Raw genomic sequence first — 18178 nt, 5'->3', positions numbered from 1 at the left:
TTGTTGTCTTCCCTGGTGGTTACTTGTTCACTCCTTGTCGGTTCCTTTTTCCGCAATGCCCCCTTTCCACGTGGACCCCCCCTCCAAGATCCCCCTTCCTCTAGCCCCTCCCCCCCAAAAATAACAGGTTTTCCGGACCAGCTTTCAACCAACGGGGCAATTTGCCGGACTGTAAAGTTTGAGAATAATCGGCTTTGTGATCTTGGGTGGAACTGTTACAAGAGTTTCTGAAGGTGTTCAGGCCTCCTCCCCCGAGCCAGGCATCCTTTTGAGTTATTTGATCAGACTGGCATGAGGGTCCAAGAAGATAGAGAGTCCGTGATTTAGGTCAAGCAACAACTGTCTCGGACTCGCTCCCTGCCACGGTGGTGTTCGGAGGCCTGGGGGGGACATAGTGACTCCCCTAAAGTGAGGTTGTAGTTGGAGGGGTTTCTTTCTTAGGGGTTGTTACTCCTCTTACTTTTGGCCGGGGGGCCCCATGGTCTGTGGCGCCCCTCCACCCTAGTCCAGGATTCGATGGAGTCCCTTTGGGATCTTTCTGTGTTGTCTGCGGGCCCCCCGAGATCCCCTGTCTCGTTGTCCGGGTTCATGAAACGTTTGGCTTCCCTGGAGGAGGGGATTAGTTGTAGCTTGCCATCCCATGTGAAGATGAAAGCCGTGGGGAACCCCCATCGATAGGTTGTCTTCCTCTCCCGCAGCCATTCGGTCAGTGGTTTAAGGGCTTTTCTTTTTGCGAGGGTGGCTGCTGCTAGGTCTTGATAAAGGGATATTGAGGCGTCTCGGAAGCCAATTCGGGCCGAACTTCGAGCTTCATGCATGATTTCTTCTTTGACTCTATAGAAGTGGACTCTCGCTAGGGCATCTGGTGGAGAGGTTGCATTCTGTTTGGCTCTGACCCTACGGACTTTGTCCAGTTCTAGGGGGGCTTCATCTGGGAGCATTAAAATGAAGCGGAATAAGTCGACATAGGCCCTTAGTTCTTCCTCGGGGACAAAGCTCGGGATTCCTCTGAGGCGGATGTTGTTGTGCCATGACCTGTTTTCAGCTTCTTCCTGCTTGTTTTCGAGGGCCTCACACCTGGCCTCCAGCGCCGTGAGCCTGTCGAGCCCTTCTCCGTTCGAAGTTTTGCTCATAGAGAGCTGTTTCAATTTCTTCTGTTCTGGCTTCGATTTCACCCACTCTCTTGTCTAGGGATGAGATTTTGCTTTTTAGTTCTTCTGTGCCTTTTTGATATTCCCTGGTTATGGCAGAGAGGAGCTCTTGGAGATCTGCTTTTGTAACTGCTTGGGTTGGCAGATCGGGATTGGGTTCAGGTGGTGCGCTGGAGTTTTCATTGTCATTGCGTTCCCCTTTCTTTGACTTCTCCCCTGGTAGTTGACAGCAGGGTAGATATGTCAGCCTGTTTGAAAGGTTTAGGATTTCTGGACATTGTTCTGTTTTATTGTAGTGGGGGTCTGGAACGACCCTTCACGTCTGATGAGCAGATTTGGTTAGCATAGGGCGCGCTTCTAGCACAGATTCCAAATTCGCGCCTTTGGGGGTTTCCTGGGGTTGGTGGGTGTTGTTTGGCAGCTCTGCCGTGGGGTGCTGGAGCTGGCAGTCCTCAGTGCTCCTATGTTTTTCTGGGGCTCCGGGGGGGGCCTTTGCGTGAGTGGAGGGTCTCCGGCCCCCACCCGGGGAGTGCCAAGGATGCTATCGGCGCTCAGCTGGGTACTAACTTGCAGCAAGCTGGATGGTATTGTTGGGGGAGACGTGTACCCTGGTGGCCCTCGGGCTGCGCTCCCGTCGCCCCCACTGGGCCCGCGGCCAGCAGGCAGGGCAGGGAGCATCGACCCGACTTCGGTCTCCCCCGGCAGGAGTTGAGGGCGGGAGGGACGCTGTTACCTCTCTTGGGTCCGCTTGGGCCCGCTGATTAATTTCGGTACGCCCTCCTGAGGGGACCCGGATCCCGCCGGACCCTCCTCGCCGTCAGCGGAGAGATGGTGGCTGTAGAGCCCGCTTGCAGAGCTACGAGGCTTGGGTGGTGTGGCAAATGCTGCCCTACCTTAGTCCGGGAGCGGGTGCAGTAATCAGGATCTAGGGCCACTGGAGGTCCGCCTCTGTCGCCCGTGTCGGACGCGTGCTGGGAAGGAGCCGCGGCAGCGGGATGTGCGGATTCCCCGAAGCTGCTCCAGGTGCTAGTTGCACTGAACTGTCGGTGGAGGCTGGTAGGAGGCCACCGAGCCCGGAGATGTGGGCGGAGGAAGGTTGGCTGCTCGGGGGACCGAAGAGAGCCTTCACTGCGCTGCTTTGCGGTGGGCCCCCCTGCGCTGCAATTGGCCGCCCTCGATCTTGCTTGACTGGTGTTGGGTCTCGGTGGTTGCCGGGTCCGTGCTACGACCATACCCGATCACGCCGGCTGCCGCCCATAGGTGAGCGCACCCCACGGAGGCCGCTCACAAGGTTGTTGGTGTCGTAGAGGAGATATCACCGCTGCTGTCCTCCAAGGTTATCTCTTATCCCCCTGTCAGGGCTGATCGGGCTATGTGGATCGGCTTAGGCATCGATGCTGTCCTCCATCTTGGGAGCTTGTCAGACACGCTAGGCTGCCTCGTTAGGAAGCCCGGCCAAACCTTTGGGCCTCATTACACGGATGGCGGTAGGGGTTTACCGGTACCAGTATTTTACCGGTACCGGTAAATCCTTACCGCCTTACTACGAGGTCCCTTTGCGGGTTGGGGAATTTAACGCCTGCTTTTTGCAAAGGGACCAAGGAGCTAATTACGGTACCGCAATTTGCGGTACCGTAATTAGCGCCTTACCCATTCCCATAGACTCCTATGGGGCAAAAATGGGAATGGGGAAGGGCAATGGTGGAAGGGGGAATAACCGCCCCGCCAACCTTGGAATAGGGCGGTAATTCCGCTTTCCACCAAGGCGGTGCTGGTATTTTACCGGCATGAACCATGGCGCTGATAGCTCCATGGTTCACCGCCATCCGTGTAATGAGGCCCTTTGTCTCCGCATGGCCAGGAGCGTTGAAATTGTAGCACACGCTGCCTCAGCCTTCCAGCTCTTCAGGGTGCCGAGTTTTTGAGCAGAGGATTTGACTTTACTGGGGCGTCTTGGCCGAGACACGCGGTCTCGGCCAGGAGCTCTCACCGGGCCAGACCGTCCGCCATGGCGCCAAGCCACGCCCCCCGTATTGGCTGTGTTTTAGCTATGGATAATTATTGTAGTATAGGGATTAGTTACAGGCAGGGGTGGACTGGGAACCAAAAGGGGCCCTGGAAATAGTGTTCAAAATGCATATTTTCAGCAAGACCAACCCTTTTCCAATGGGGATAAGCTGCTGTACGTGGAGCCTGCACGGGTTTGCCGGATAGTCACGGTTGGTGGGGAGGCCCTGACGAACTAAGTACTTGATCCGGGCCGTGGAGGGAACAGGTGTCCATGGCACATTGCAGGGACACTGGGCGGATTGCTCCCCCACCCCCCCCCCCCACAGTGGAAGCTACGGTGGTGAGGCCTGGTCGGAGCCCCCCTGAGGGGAAGCACGTAAAACAGCAAGCTGTGAAACGCCTGGATTAGACGAATCCTGTTCTACAGTACCGTGTCGGCCGCAGAGCAACGGGACAAACGAAAAATACACACTCTGATGGACATGAGGTAACGGGCACTGAACTATCCTGAACAAGTTCGGTGAGCAAACAACGCGGCATATATATAACAATACGCGCATGCACTAGACGCGAGCTACACATATGTAAGCAGTGGATTGCCTCATGCTGTAATCAATGGGACACTGTTAAATTGAGCCATATACTGGCTAATATCTTTTAAAACTTGATACGTCAATACGTTGGAGAGCACAGTCCATTGCGCTAGCCACGCAGGGTTCAGAGACTTCTATTTACAGGCTTGTTGCTTCTGTGGGTCTGGAGCTGGGCTGCTCTGCGGGGCTGCCCCGAACTTGGATGTGGGTGGCTGGTGTTTGCAGCCCCACGCCTTAGGAGACCCGGGCCAGTGACATCATCCAGCGACGCACCTCCACAACCTTAATCCGGATAAGTAGTGGATGCTGGGTGACATTTGGCGGTCAGGGTGGGTACTGTGAGCGGGCCATTGACAATCCTGGTTCTTGTGCAGTGTGCTGGGAATGCTGAAATCACACAAGGGGTGCAGGGGCCGGAGGACTTTGGTCCATACGATCCCCTACGCAGCAATTATCCCAATGCTCCCAGGCATTGCATATTGTCCAGATAACGCCTGTGGAATCTATGAATGTGTTTGAAATATAATTAGTTGGATCACTGACCCACAGACCCTGTGTCCCGCAGGTACGTTGCAGTGGGAGGCCCGCTGCTGCGGCTGCCATGGGAAACACGAAAGCAAGAAAAAATGGCGGAGGGATCGGGCGCCAGTAAGAAAGGGCCAATGGACTCGTTCACCAACAGTCAGGCAGCAAGCTATGAGCAGGAGCCACTGGCTGATTCCAGCTCCACCCCTGACACAGATGGAGGCGACAGAGTGGGGCGCTTGACGACCATAGTGCAAAATTGCTTTCTGTCAATTAATGTCAAGCTGGTTGACATTGTTACTACCATCGGGGCACTGAAAACTAGGGTGGACAAGGAGAGCCTGCGACTAACAGAGGTAGAAAACAGAATTGGCGCCAATGAAGACGCCATCACACAACATGACTGAGACATAGCTCAGCTCAGAGAAGGCCTGTCTAAGATGCAGAATAAATGTGAGGATCTCGAATCGTGGTCCCGAAGAAACAATGTTCGTATTGTGGGTGTATCCGAAATATTTGGCAAGGGCGCAGCAGGTGGAGTCACTCCTCAAAACTCTTTTTGGCGCAGACTCCTTTACGGATCACTTCCACATGGACGAGTTGGGGTTCTGGAGGGAAGGTTGGGGGATTAAATGTTCAATGTTTAGTAGAAATGTGGTCTCGCAGATGCTGGTGCTACTCTCGTCATGTAGCTACAAGAACTATTGGAGACAATGGTTCGTCGCAATGCACACACATGAAGCGCTGGTGACGGGTTAAAGATAAACTTACTATTTTGGAATGCCTGGGGGTTAAACAACCCGATGAAGGTCAGAAAGGTTGGGAACTATGTTACCTGGCATGGCCCCCAGATTCTGATGTTACAAGAAACACAGGCACAAGGTTATATTAACACAAACAACTTGGCCAAATGGGGCAAGCTGCGTTATTACACAGACTATTCTTCTCAGTCCAGGGGGGGTGATCACAATCATACACCCCTCGCTGGGGTTCCAGACCAAGGGACACAAGATAGACCCAACGGGAAGATACGTTTTGGTTTGGGGGGGAAATAGCAGGCAAACAAGTAATATTGGTTAATACCTATGGCCCTAATATTGATGATCCAGACTTGTACTTAAGTATATTTGAGGCCCTCAACAAATTGGACACTCCCACCATAATATGTGGAGGGGATTTTAACGTGGCTCTTGACCCCGCACTGGAAAGATCCACTACTATAGCGAGGGCACCCACCAAAAACGGTGCTAACACTGGGTCAACTTCTTTCACAATTGTCATTGATAGATGCATGGCGTGGACTGCACCCTGGTATTAGGCGATACACATATTACTCCTCTGTTCATGATAGCGAGTCGCGCATAGATTATTGGTTTTTGTCCTCGAATATGTCGAATGGTTTAAAGAACTGTAAAATCTTGCCCGCACGCTATCGGATCACTCCCCTGTGATGCTGGAATTTAGGCTAAGACACACCCCCAGCCGGTGAGGAGATGGAGAATGCCCAGTGGGATACTTAGTGATCCAAATGTGGTTGAGTCCTTGCACTTTGAGGTAGCTAACTTTTTCACAGACAATTTGGGGACGGTTGACCTGGTCTCCACAGTCTGGGAAACCTTCAAGGTTTGGGTCAGGGGAGTCCTGATATCGAAATCCACGGGTTTCCTGAAATGTGTGTGACAGGAACTTGAAGGGGTGGAGAAGGAATTAAATAATTTAGAAGAAACCTACAGTCCCACCCACAGCGGGGACACTCTTGCTGAAATACACAAACTACTTAGAGACTTCGATAATCTGGCTATAAGAGAGGTACGGTATATAGTGGCCCCTGCCCAGGCACGCAGTTATGGCGAGGGGAATAAGGCTGGGAGAACATTGGCCAATTTGATAAAACACGAAAGGCTATCACTAATATCCAAACGGCACAAAATGAAGTAGTCACGAGTGAGGAAGGCATAAACGACGAATATGTTAAATTCTATAAGGAAATCTATGCGCACAGAGATAGAAAGACCCCCACTGAAATAAAGGCCTATCTGGCTATGCTCGATCTACCGGATGAAAACAAAATGGTGCTTGATCAACCTGTCACTGCAGAGGAAATCACTTAAGCAATTAAGGAGCTTTCGACTGGTAGGGCGGCGGGTTCGGACGGGCTGGGTGCCGAATTCTATGAAGAGTTCCATGAGGAACTGGTTCCTATAATGCTGAAAACTTGGGAGGAAGCCCTAGAGAAAAACATACTGCCCCCGACAATGAGAGTAGCCATAATAACTGTATTGCCCAAGCCCCGACGTCCACCACACGAAATGTCATCTTACAGACCCCTTTTGCTCATAAACGCTCACGCTAAGATATTTGCGAAGGTGTTGGCAAATTGAATACTACCCATTTTATCTAATTTGGTCCACCCTGACCAAAGCGGGTTTATCCCTCAAAGGTCCACTGCCTTAAATCTACGTAGGCTGTTCGGTATAAAGGCACAGATAGATCCAGACAGAAGCGCAGTCGCTGTGTCCCTTGATGCCGAAAAGGTATTCGATTCAGTTTCACGGGTATACCTCTTTTCAGTACTGGAAGCATTTGGAGTAGGACCCAACTTCATCAGATATGTTTGACTGCTGTATGCCACCCCTGGGGCCAGAGTGTGTACTAATTTGAAATTTTGAAATTACCATTTCGAAATATTTCAACTAGGCAGAGGCACTAGGCAGGGCTACCCGTTCTCACCCATATTATTTGCTTTAACCATAGAACCCATGGCAGTTGCCGTCAGATTGAGACACAGGGATAAGGGAATCAAAATGAAAGGCTCCACCCAACTAATTTCACTATATGCAGACGATACACTATTATATGTCTGCGAGCCCGACAGAAACATTGCACCTATAATGGCAGATATACATGAATTTGCTGAATACTCTGGACACACCATAAATAATGCTAAATCGAAAATATTCCCGATTACCCCTCTACAGAATGTGCAGCGGTGACGTGTGGACTTAAGTGGTCGGAACAACATATTAGATACTTAGGAGTATTGGTCTCCAGGAGCAGACACGCCCCTTATACTGATAATCATGACCATGCATTGCAATTACTCAACACCAAATTACAGGTGTGGAGACACCTTCCCATCTTTCTCCACGGTAGGATTACACTCCTTAAAATGAACGCTCTCCCTAAGCTACTATACTTCTTTGTAAATGTGCCCATATGACCTGGCAAGGATTTCTTTGCCAAAATACGATAAATGGTAGTAACATTTCTTTGGAATGGGAAAACAGCAAGAATAGGGTGTGAAAAGATGACAGAGCCATACTGCACCGGAGGCATTGCCGCCAAGGACTTTGAGCTCTACTATCTGGTTGCTCAGGCACAATTCGCGAAATGTTGGTATGATGAGGCTGATAGATTGCCCCATACATGGATAGAAACACACACCAAATCTCCCACGGACATAAGATCGGTCATTTTCAACTCGCGGCATAGGGATACATGCGTATACGACCAGTGAGTTGCACTGTTCGGGCTTGGGGGGCTATATATGAGAAGGAAACTAGTGACGCCCTATAACCCGGAAGTTCCCCTATGGAACTTCCCGAACATCCCCCCGACATTCGATGCAGGTATGCAGGAAACCTGGGACCCCAATGGAGAAATGGAGGTGGGGGACAAGTTCATAAATGGGAAGTTTGTGACTCTGGCAGACTTTACAAGAGCTATGGGTGGAGGGCCTTCCAAACACTCCAATACTATCGGATAAGATCTGCGTTCCAGGAGCGGTGACCATTCTTCCCTGATGACCCCCCTGCCCTCCCACATCCATGCATACAACTGGTTACAACGAAAGGAGGGCTGGGGATTTCTAAATTGTACGTATCGGTGCAGACCCACACTCCTACGACAAACCGGGTTAAAGAAAAATGGGAGTCAGACATGCAAACGCTTATAACTGATGAGAAATGGGACAGATATTGTGCGCTTACGAAAAAGGTGTCACTCAATGCTGGCCTGCGTCTGATACAGTTTAAAATCCTGAATAGATTGCAATATACAACGGCTAAGGTAGCCAAATTTGCAACAGACTGTTCAGGCGACTGCCCCAAATGTGGCTCTCCAGAGGCGGGGCCCTTTCATATGTATTGGGAGTGGTCGGCTCTGGTGGGGTTCTGGGGGGTGGTGGCTAAAATGCTTGCGGAACTTTCACAAATACCCCCTCATTTGACTCTTCAAAAATATTTATTTGGGGATATCGGCAAGTGTTCTGAAAACATTTGAAATTTATTCAATGTCTCATGTGCGGTGGCCAAAAAATGTATTCTACAAGCTTGGAAAAGTCCCACGCCGCCTAACATGAACACTTTCCTGCGCAAATTGACGTATGTTAACGAATGTGAGGAGCAATACGTCTTGAACCAACCAGGCAAAAGCCGACCAAAAGACATTTGGGGCCCTTTCAGGGTGTACCTGTGTGAAATGCTTTCGGACGATGAAACCAACATGTAACCTGTATTACACCATTGTGATTACGAGATGTACCATTGAATGATGTGCTGAATATAATGTGGAGAAGGCGCTGTTGTATTTGTTTTGACCACTAATAAAAAGAAGTTTAAAAAAAAAAGAAATAGCACCCAAAAGAGGCCCAGGGTGCAGGGCCTACAGAGAAATCTCCAGAGTTACCTATATGTCAGTCCACTCGTGGCAGTATTTGCCAGACATCTGCAGCGCTTCCACGCACCCTGCTATTGTGATGCAGATACATCAGGACAGCTCCTCCAAGTTACCTCTTTCTTATAAGGCATTGTGCACTTGTATTACAGCCCTGCGGCATCTATCCACCACTTCCTCATCACTGAACTATCGACATTCCAATCCTGGCCTGCTTCACCCCTGACTGAGACATGCACAGAACTCTTGCAGTGCACCTCTGCCCGACATGCAATGCGCTCCAATATGATCCTCTATAAAAACTTGCAGCCCACGCGAGTAAATAGCTCAGTGCAGAGGCCTTGACACTGCCACTGAAATACATTTACCACCTCGTATAATGAACAGGTAGTTCAAACACATACCTTTTTCTACCAGGATAGCTCAGATAATGAAAGCATAGTCTGCGTTTATCTACATTGCATGCCAGTTCTCATGTTCCAATAATGAATGAGCTGAGTTGGCCTTCCATCTTTGGGAGGCCTGGGCAGGCCTAGGAGGGAGCTATCAAAAAATCAGTTATTACTACTCACTGGAAAACGTGACTCATGTTATCGATGGCGGAAGGTCATCTTTGCTGTGATTTGAACCTTACTTCTACAAACCGCAGACATATCTCAGCAGCAAGCGTTTAACTTGCAGAGCTTGATGGTGCTCTGAAGGGCTTTGCAATATAGGGTATCTAAGTGAAGGGCGGCGGGGAGAGGAGAGGTAGATGCTGGTTGACTTCAATGCAGAGCCAGAGGGACAGGTGGAAAGCTGGCATGTGCCCTGTCTCAGGCCAGTGCCGATGGCTTTAAGCTTGGTGCAAGTAGTGGACTAAAATGGTGGACCTATTTACTTTTGGTACTGGCGTGCATGCAGAACATTAAATGTGCCTAACACAGCTTGACAGATGCTCTTTCCATGTGGAACTGTAGACAGCAATGTCATCCAGGTAGGCCACACAAAAGCCCTCTAGTCCAATGAAACCATGACTGACTAACCTTTGGAAGGTGGCAGGGGCATTCTTCAGCCCAAAAGGCATAACCCTAAACTGGTAAAGCCCATCAGTTGTTGAGAAAAGCCGTTTTCTCCTTGTCCTGGTCAGTCAGAGCTACTTCCCAATAGCCTCATGTGAGGTCAAAGTTGTTCACAAACCTGGCAGCACCTATCTTGTCCACAAGCACATCAGCCCTGGGCAATGGGTGAGCATCAGTCTTGGTGACTGCATTGAATCCTCTTTAGTCCACACAGAACATCAAATCCTTGGTACTGGCCTGGGAATTTGCCTTTGGAACAAGGACCACTGGGCTGGACCATGGACTGGTTGAGGGATCAATGACCCCCACGTCCAACATCTTGGTGACCTCTGCCTGGATGTAGTTCTTAACAGTGTCTGACAGCCTTTAGCGTCAGTTTTTGACAGGTACACGGTCACCTTTGTCAAAATCATGCCTACACCATGGGGTGATGCCTGGTGTCAGTGAGAACAGAGGGGCATACTGCTGGAGCAAAGCCCTGCAGGTCCTCTGCTGCTCTGGTGTCAGATCTGGAGAGAGACACTCCCTCCACCGAGCCATCCTGAGGATTGCTATGCAGCTAATCAGGAAGGGGCCCACTCTCATCCTCTTCTTGCTCTGAAGTTAGCAAGAGGCATGATAGAGGCTATATAAATGCCAAATTATTATTATTATTATTAAAAATTTAAATTATTATACTTCCTCTCTTCTGTGGAATGGATTGATCCTGTTGACATGGAAGACCTTAGGGGCTACCCCAGGGATACCCATGTCAACCAGATAGTTGACTTCACCCATCGTGGAGATTATCCTGAAGGGTCCAGTACACTTATCTGCCAAAACTCTAGGCTTGGTTGGCTCCATCACAAGGATCTCCTGGCCAGGAGTCCAGTCCACCTGTGAGGCCTTAAGTAGTACTTTTTCAATTATTGGCTGGGGCCTTAAGATTGGCTGATGCTTGGCCCATCATCTGTGCCATCCCACTTTTGATGCCTAGCACATAGTCCCCCACTTGCTTGGCAGGACCTGAAGGTGTGGCTTCCAAACCTTTTCTGGCTAAGGCAAGGGCCCCCCTTACTGGATGTCCAAAGAGGAGCTCAAAGGGGCTGAAATCAATACCCTCTTGAGGTAACTCTCTATAGGCAAACAGCAGGCATGGCAGGAGATCCCATTTCCTCTATAGGGACTTTTCTAAAGCACCCAACATGCCTTTGATTTGAGTTGTATAAAACCTCTCAACCAGACCATTGGCCTGGGGTTGATAGGATGTAGACAACCTATATGTTACAACACATTCCATCCACATAGCGTGCATGTAACTAGAAATTAAATTGGTTCCTCTGTCAGAAATCACTTCTTTAGGAAAACCAAACTCTGGTGCAAATGCCCAGGAGAGCCATGGCAACCAGCTTGGCTGTTATGGTCAGAAGGGGTATAGCCTCAGGGTACCTTGTGGCATGATCTACCGGTACCAAGATTAACCTGTGTCCACCTGATGTAGGAGGGTCTAAGGGACCAATAATGTCAATTTCCACCCTCTCAAATGGTGTGCCCATCACTGGCAAAGGCTGCAGTGCGGAAATGACCCTGCCTACAGTCTTGACAGATAACTGACAACTGGGCAGGTCTTGCAGTGGCTTCAACTTCCACTCCCATCCTAGGCCATTAAACGTGGGCTGAGAGCCTTTATGTTGTCTTCTTAGTGCCAAGATGACCAGCTAAGGATACCTCATGTGCCAGCTGTAAAAGGAATGACCTGTATACCTTGGGTACAACCAGCCTCTTGACTGCACCAGGTTCAGGCTCAGTGGGTTCACTGTAAAGGAGCTCACCTCCCAATAAATATTAAAATACCTAGGCACTTCACCTTGTGTTTTTTTTTTTAACCTCAAGACAGTGACACTCTCTCAGACCCTTACAGAAATCCGCCCTACAGGGCTCACCTTTCTCCATCAAGCACTGGGGGTTCAGGGTGATCTTCAGGGGTTTGTACCTCTCCCTGAGGAGGGTCCCCTGACTCTTCTCCTTCAGGAGTTGAGTCTAGGGTCACCACTGGGCCTAGTTCCTTGGGAGCTTGGACCACAGTGGTTGCTGCTGAAGCAGCAGGTATAGAAGGAGCCCCCTTCACAGAGGTGGTCTTCTTACTCATATTCTTTGCCTTGGGTTTCCCCTGTGACTTGGGTACCTGATTATCAGCCAGACCCTGTTTGGCCTGAGACCCATTGACTGCAGCAGCAGTCAGGGGTAACCCATCAGAAATCAACCTGAACTCAACTAGGTCATTACCCAACGACATGTTGGCAGGCACATTATCCTGTACCAGGACAGGAAGCTTGGCTGTCTTGTTATCAGTCTGGATGATATGATAGTTTATTTATATAGCGCCTATGCTGACTAAGGTTACAGTAGAACCTTTTGGGGGCCCACCAGCTAACTTGGCGGTTCTCAGAGGAGCATCTAGACAGTCCTCTGGCTTGAGCAGGGTCCTGTCCACCACTCTCATGCTAGCCCCAGTGTCTCTCAAACCAGTGGTAGGCTGGCTATTGATGAGGACACTTCTCAAACATCTGCGGGTATTCTGTGGGATAGTAGCCAGTACTTCTTTTTTTTTTTTTACTTTATTTTTGATTTGCAATTCACATCACAATCGCTTCAATTTCCCATTCGTACAGGTTATACAAAACAAAACAATGGTATTCTCCCTTCTACTTCCATTTTATGTACTAACATTGCATATTTTAGTAATAGCGTAGTTTTAACACATTGGGCATACGCAGTGACAATTTCCGCATGTGGTTCAATCGGCATCCGATTCTTCCGAATCTGGTGGGGAGGTTCCGAGGTAAGATCTGAATAGTGTCCAAATGTCTTTGGGACTACATGGTGAGGGACCCAGCCCTATATAAGCTTCTTCACGTTCGTTGACATACGTCAATGCTGTAAGGAATTGTTCTGCACGCGGGGCATGGCTACTCTTCCATTTTTGCAAGATACATTTCTTAGCCACTATACATGCTATGTTGAACAGTCGCCTGTTTTTTTCTGGGACTTTTCCTATGTCGCCGAACAGGTATTTTTGGGGGTTTAGGTGTGCAGGAATTTGTGTAATATCCTCCAAGATGTTCACTACTTCCCGCTAGAACCCAGTTATCATGGGGCAGACCCAATACATATGGTATGCGTCCGCATGAGGCTTGTTGCATTTGGGACAGTTTGTGGTTATGGAGTTATGAAACTTTGCCATTTTGACTGGGGTATAATGAAGCTTATTCATTATTTTAAACGTATAAGTCTGAGCCCCGCATTCAAGGAGACTTTTTTTGTGAGGAGACAATATCTGGCCCATTTCCCATCCTCTATTGATATACCCATGTCCTCTTCCAAAGAGGCCTTTATGGTGTTGAACAATTTCGTGTGGGTTTGGACTAAGTTATATAGTGTGGAGGCACCTATGCCTGTTTGTGAATGAAGTGCTTGGTAACAGACGTGTTCGGGTTGTTCTATTGGATATGTTGGCCATCATGTCTTGAATGCTGCCTTCATGCAGTGATATTGTAACGTGACAAGTTGGCCCCGCCCCACTGTCTGAAGTCTTCCGGGGTTACAAATCTGCCATTTGGGAACATGGCCTTCATTGTGATGTCATATTTTGGGATCCAAGCATTCTGTATACCAATGTCATAGGTAGGTGCAATGCCCGGGAAATTCCATAATGGAGCCTGTGAGTCGTATGGTGTTTCTATGTGGAGTCGCTTACTAATTGCGGCCCATGCTGCGATTGTACAGGAGGCTGGGTCAAATTTGCAGTCATCTTTATGAGATTTCGCAAAAATTATGGATCTTAAGTCCGTTGGGCGGACCGAGTGTCGTTCTATGGGGACATGTGGTGTTTCTTCTGCGGGGTTCTGCCAGTATTTGGCGTATTGTGCCTGTGACACTTGGTAATACAACTCGGAAGTCGGGTGCGGCGAAGCCCCCCACTCCATAGGGTTCCACCAGTTTTTCGCATTTCAGCCTATTGGCCCCCCTATTCCATATGACGGTGGTCGCCATGGTCTGTACATTTTCAAAGAAATCTTTGCCTGTCCATATGGGGACGTTGTTGAAAATGTACAGGAGCTTGGGGAGGACTACCACTTTGAGTACCGCGTTTCGACCAGCGAGTGATATGGGCAGTCTAGTCCAGATTTGAAGTTTGGTATGGATCGTCTGCATTGTGGATTCATAGTTATCTATGTATAGTGACGATTTGTCCCTGTGTACCAGGATTCCCAAGTATCTGGTGTGGTCGGGGCCCATCTCAGACCATGCGTGTGTGTAGGGCAGGTAGTGGCCTGTGTCAATGGGAAAATTTCAGACTTGGCAGTGTTAATTTTGTAGCCTGAGTGTACGGTAAAGTCTTCTATCACTGTCAATATAGGCTCTAGGTTCTTCTCCGGCTTTCGTATATACAATAGTGCATCGTCCGCGTATAGTGAGATGGATTGATAAATACCGGCCATCTTTATGCCCCTCATTTCTTGTTCCCTTCTGCTTGCGGCCGCCATTGATTCAATCGTGAGGGCAAAGAGGATGGGAGAGAAGGGGCAGCCCTATCTGGTGCCTCTGTGTAAGGTGAGATGAGTAGAGAGGGTATGGTTTGTTAGAACCCTAGCTTTAGGCGAGGTTTAGAGCAGTCTGACACACTGCATAAAATATGGGCCAAAACCGGATTTATTGAGAACCTCAAACATGTATCTCCACGAAATAGAATCAAACGCTTTCTCAGCGTCCAGTGAGATAGCCACAGCCTGTGCGTCCGGCTTGATCTGCGCCATAATACTAAACAGTCTACGCAAATTTAAGGCTGTGGATCTCGTTGGGATAAAACCACATTGGTCAGGATGTATTAGGGTGGTCATTTTGGGCAGTAGTCTATTAGCAAGTATTTTTGCATATATCTTTGCGTCTGTGTTTATCAGGGACAGAGGACGATACGACGAGCGTTCATGGGCAGGGCGTCTAGGCTTCGGCAGGACTGTTATGACTGCGTCTGTCATTGTATCTGGGAGCGAGCCGGAGCTCAAGGCTTCCTCCCATACATGAGTTAATACCGGGGATAGTATTGCAACATATGTCTTGTATAGGTCAGAGCTTAGGCCATCTGGGCCTGGGGTTTTGCCCGCTGCCAGTGACTTAATCGCCTCAGCGATCTCTTCGTTGGTTATTTCCTGTTCAAGGGCCCAATTGTCTGGCGAGAGTCTAGGGAGCTCGATCTTGCTTAAGTATGTCTTAATATTTTCCTGCGTTCGTTTATCATGGTTTGCGTACAGGTTGGTGTAGTATTCAGCAAATTCGGCATTGATTTCCTCCTCTGTGTGTACAGGCTCCCCCTTGTCTATCAAGATGCTAGTGATGGGAGCTTGATTATGCTCATTACGTAATAAACGTGCCAAGTGTTTCCCTGCTCTATTTCCTTCGCCATATCTACACGCCCTGATTGGGATGGACATGTATTGTTGTTCTTGGGTTGCTAACTCATTGAATTTTTGAAGATGTGCATTAATATCGGCCAGTGTATGTTTGTCATGTGTTGTACTATAATCATTTTCTAGTGTTTTCAGGTATGTTTCAGTTTTGTCCAAATCAGATCTAACATTCTTAAGGAGACCAGTAGTTTTAGACATTAGATTGCCCCTCACCCATACCTTGAACGTTTCCCATATTATGGCCCACTTGTCCACTGACCCTGTATTTAATTGAAAGAATTCCTCCATTTCAGTATGTAGTGATTGAACCACGTTAGGGTTCTTCAGGATGTTTGGGGGCATTCTCCAACACTGGGCTGGTTGTTTTATGGTCTGAAATGATATCTCGAGAGTGACCGGGGAATGGTCCGAGAGTGTGCGGGCGAGTATTTCACAGCTCACTACAGAGCTCAGCAGGGGAGAGGAAATGAACCAGTAGTCTATTCTGGATTCTGTATCATGCGCTGATGAGTAGAAAGTATATTGTCGGTCAATTGGGCGTGTCCCCCTCCAGGCGTCGGTAAGGGCCAATTCTTGCAGGGCTTGGTGTATGATAGTGGCCGATCTAGTGAGGGTCTTTTTGTCTACTGGAAGACCTATCTAATAGGACATCTAGGATAGTGTTAAAATCTCCACCCCACAGCACCCATGCATCCGCTGTTGAGCCTATTCCATCAAGGAGGTGAGCATAAAATTCAGGTTCATCAGTGTTCGGACCATAGGTGTTGACCAGTACTAGTTTTTGACCTGCCGCCGTGCCCCACACCGCAACATATCTACCCAGTGGATCCGTTTTGCTTTTTTCCAGGGCAAATCCTAGAGAGGGGTATATCAACATAAGGACACCTCTCTTTTGTGATGAGTATTCAGTATGATACCTGCAGTTGCCCCATTGTTTCAAAACACTTTCATTAGTTCCCCACAACGCATGGGTCTCCTGGAGCCTTACTATGTGCGGGTGATGTCTATTAATGTATGCCCCCACTTTACTGGATTTTGCCCTGTTGTTCAGTTCCCAGATATTCCAGGTTAGCATTTTAAGTGTTAGCCCTCTGGATGCGTGTGTTCTATGCTCCATGTCAGCAAATTCCGATCAGTCCTGGAAGGGGAGGGTGTCACAATGGGGGGATCACCGCGTGATACTGTGATTGTATTTTTTACAATAAACAAAACAGCAAACTTTTTCTCAAGGTGCCCAACTGGAGCTCTCAACGTGAGTGACCATATACCTGGCCAGCAAAACAAACCCAAATTCCCTGTACCCACCCCCGCCCACACCATCAGGCCCAACATGATGAATGATCCCTTGTTACAACTCTGTGGTTTCACTCGTGGAGGGAGACAAGTGCTACAACTCCGCTTCCGCAGCCGAGCGCATCTCATCTGGCTTTCTTTTAATGATTGAAAAACTGTGTTACCCCTTTCTGCTAATTCAGAGGTGTGTGTCAAGCAAGAGCAAGAAGGAGGTTAAGTGCTGTAGCCGATCGATAGGCCAGGGCGAGAGCTATACTAGCTGTTGAAGGTCATTTTGATTGTGTTCGTTCCCTCCACGCGGAAGGGGAATGGCGGGCTCCACATAGGCCAGTGCCGCTGCCGGAGAGTCAAAGAAGTGAGCCCGTCCGCCATGTTGTATGCGTAGTTTTGCAGGAAACAAAAGGGCGTATGCCACCTGTCTTACTCGTAGCTGACGTTTGATGGATTCATAGGAACGTCTTTGGGTCTGGACTCCCGCAGAGAAATCAGGGTATATGTGTATATTGTCATTGCCGTGTCTCGGAGGACCCTTTTCCCTTGCCAGTTTCAACACAGCGTCTCTATCCCTGTAATTCAATAGCTTGACAATGATCGTGCGGGTGGGGCAAGTGTGCGATGTGCCCGTTCGACCAAGAATTGAGGGGAGAATGAGTCAGCACCCAGGAGGGACTTCAAGAGAGTTTCAATTTGGGTTTCCATCGGGCCTTTGCAAAAGGATTCTGATAGGCCGACTATGCGTATATTATTCCTTCTCGACCTCAACTCCAAGTCATCACACTTATCACAGAGTTTGTTCATTTCACCTTTCAAGAGGGTGATGTCATGAGTATTTTGGTGAGTCGAGTCTTCATTTGCACTTATTCTGTTTTCGGCATCTGTGATTCTGGCGCTTTCTTTGTCTACCCTGGCTTTGAGAGAGCCTATTGTTGAGACAATATCATCTAATTTAACATGAATTGCCAGGAACCCATTTTGGACCGCCGTTAGGAGGTGGTCGAACTTGGAGTCATCTGTAGTTGAAGGTGCAGCGGCTGTCGTTGTTACGCTCACCTGGCTCCCACAAGGGCGTCGGTCGGACCCGGACTGCTGCGGTCTCCACCCACGTGATGCGTAGTGCAGCGATGACTGACTGGATCTGCCCTCCTAATCTTGTCTGCTTAACCCGTAGAAATATTCTCCTGCAAGTGGAGGGATGGATTTAGCCACTTGTGGATTCAAGTGATGGCACCCCCACAGTCCTCCCCAACTAATCACCTCCGAAATGCCCTCACAGCAGTCTCACCTTATATTCTTGAAAGATGAGCTCTCCATCCTGCATGGATTTGCAGGGGCGCGTCGATTCCAGTTACTTCACTGGTTGAAGGCTCGGGAGAGTTCCGGAGAGTATTGACTCTGAGGTTCCTGGTGAGGACCAGTAAGTATTA

This window comes from Ambystoma mexicanum, chromosome 12 (assembly GCF_040938575.1).
Source record: "Ambystoma mexicanum isolate Mex_15411 chromosome 12, UKY_AmexF1_1, whole genome shotgun sequence".
Classification (NCBI taxonomy): domain Eukaryota; kingdom Metazoa; phylum Chordata; class Amphibia; order Caudata; family Ambystomatidae; genus Ambystoma; species Ambystoma mexicanum.
This window is presented reverse-complemented; position numbering follows the sequence as displayed.